The sequence below is a fragment of the Osmia lignaria genome, unplaced genomic scaffold, assembly GCF_051020975.1.
Source record: "Osmia lignaria lignaria isolate PbOS001 unplaced genomic scaffold, iyOsmLign1 scaffold0007, whole genome shotgun sequence".
In the NCBI taxonomy this organism is placed as follows: domain Eukaryota; kingdom Metazoa; phylum Arthropoda; class Insecta; order Hymenoptera; family Megachilidae; genus Osmia; species Osmia lignaria.
Window position 1 is genome coordinate 132,501 of NW_027478164.1, and position 2,500 is coordinate 135,000.

Below are 2,500 nucleotides of genomic sequence, written 5' to 3' on the forward strand. Positions count from 1 at the left end.
AGCGTCTAGGAGTGGTTAAAACTGAGAGAGTTGAAACTACGATGTATTAGAACGAGCAACCGTCGAAACTTTGTTTTCGCGACGTTCTTTTCGTCGCTCTCGTCCCCACGCTCCTACGCTTTGGTTGTTTCTTTGCCATCCGTGTTGCGATAAAAAGATTTCTCCATTGTCCAAAAAGGACGGATCGAGATTCCTCTTTCGAGAGGGAGAGAGAGGTACTTGCGGGTAACCTGGAATCTACGAAACACGCACCGTGGTAAGATTCGTGCGTCCGCCTGATCGATGTGTGTTGTTTACGGACCGGCTGAGAAGCGACGATAGCGAGTCTTTGAAAAACTATGTGTCCATTAGTTAGACCGATCGTCGCCGGCCGTGTGTCTGTTCGAATCTCGCAACCCACGATTCAGCGACAGGACGCGCGCTCGCATTCCTTGTGTGCGTTCGTACTTTTCAAGGTTTTTAAATGTACTTTACGCCCGACCGTCGAGAGGAGCGTGCCACTGGGCGTTTCTCCGACGGTTTCCGTCCTTGGACGCGATCGTGTCGTCAACGATCGAACAAACAAACAAATACGTTGGCGACGCCCGAATTCGCTCTCCCGCACGCGCCGGGTGGGAGAGTGATGTGGGTATCGAATGTGATGCGTGTTAATAATGAAAATAACACTCTAAAGATCTAAAGAGTTTGAAATACAAAATTTTACGATTACCCTGAACGGTGGATCACTTGGCTCGTGGGTCGATGAAGAACGCAGCTAATTGCGCGTCAACGTGTGAACTGCAGGACACATGAACATCGACATTTCGAACGCACATTGCGGTCCACGGATACAATTCCTGGACCACGCCTGGCTGAGGGTCGTTTTCTTAACAAAAGACTGCTTGCGTTTGCTTCTCGAAAAAAGAGTAATTCATTTCTTTCTAAACATCTCGCCGTCGTTCAACGAAAGTAGAACGTTTCGGAGCGGGATTATCGAACGAAATTGAAAGAATGAATGAACGATAAACAAAGAAAGAGTCGCAACGTACGAGCGATAGTTGGGCAGTTCGTCGGCGTTTGTCGTGGAAACGATGTGACGAAAATCGCAACCGATACACTAAATGCAGGCCGTTAAAGGAGAGAAACAAATTTCGAAATATCTCTTCGAACTAGCGCAAGTGCGTCACGGCGCGCGAGTCGTTCGTTAAAATTTATAAACGACCGCCCGTGAAAGCACCGAGTTCTCGGAAGATAATCTATAAAGATTCTCCATCCTGCTGGAAGTTATCGGATCGGCGCGATTGTTCACTTGTAGAAATCCACGCTCCCGACGTTGCCAGAAACGATATTTACGAAAGGTGTGTCAAAAATAAACGAAAGAAGCTCTCCTATAAATTTAGAAAAAGCAAACGAGTGAAATGTTTGAGATGATAATTTGCTGAAATGCAAGCTCGAATAGCCCCAGGGTTTCGAATGATTCCCCGCGCTTTATACATCTCTCTGTTTACAAACGGTGTATAAATGAAAGATCGCTTCAGATGGGTCGTCGCTGTTTGACGCGCGATGCTGTTCCTTTTTTTTTGTCTGTCTGTGCGTTTAGCTTCGCTAAACAAGTTAAATGGTTAAAAAGCGTCGAAAAAGCGAATACACACGCGACAAGACAAATCTAACGAGTAAAGGAACGCTCCGCTCCAAGATAAAAATGGTTGTTTACAATCAATACAGCGTTTCGGTACCCCTGATCGTAGTCTGAAACTGTGTAACAAAAGAGAGGAAAGCGAATGGTGAAGGAACTTCGAAGCCTCCGTGGCGTGGCTAGAACTTGTGATAAAAGTATGTTTGCAGCAATTATGCATGCTCCCGTTAAAACAGCATTTCAATGTCTCGCATGGCTTAAAGCTCTAGGAGGCTTCAACATTTAGAATACATACGGACTACTTCGTTTGTTAAAGATAAGCGAAGACCGCGCGACCATCGCTCGGTCGTCCAGTCCTCGAAAGTTTTGTTGCGTTCCAAAGAAGAGACAAATGGGGTTTACCCTTGCGCTAAGGGGAGAAGAAGAGAAAAGCAGTTGTTAAATCTAAGAGGTGTGTGGAGTACATCGCGTGTTGGTTAAAATTGTTAAATGAAGTATACGCGAAATGTTCTCTCGCTCTTGCTTTTCCTCTTGCTTCCGTGGCGCTCGAAAAGAAGGGATGATAAATAAAGAAACCTATTCGAAATCTCTTGTGGAACAAAAAATAATACGGACGGACGTTAAAATTGAACCGAGACGAAATGGATCGTCTTGCGAGTTGTCTTCGCTTTGAAATTGTTAAAAATTGATAAAAGCAATACGACGAAGCTGCAGTCCGCAAAATGTTTGAAGCAAAAAGGAAATAACACGAAAATTATGGGAACGTCGTGTCTCAACTTTTTTTTCCCTCTTGTGCTCGTTTCATCGAACGATAAATACAAACATTTTGAAACGAGAGAGGAGGAAAAATTGAATATGCGAAAGGTTGATTCACGCACAGTTTCT

The 2,500-nt window shown here is 44.7% G+C and overlaps 1 non-coding gene across 1 annotated transcript; it reads left to right on the plus strand.

The window, feature by feature from the left end:
- The first annotated feature begins 706 nt into the window (after positions 1-706).
- On the plus strand, positions 707-861 carry LOC143306405 (5.8S ribosomal RNA). Its single transcript, XR_013063802.1, has one exon. It is a non-coding gene; the product is annotated as a 5.8S ribosomal RNA (ribosomal RNA).
- The last annotated feature ends 1,639 nt before the right edge of the window (positions 862-2,500 follow it).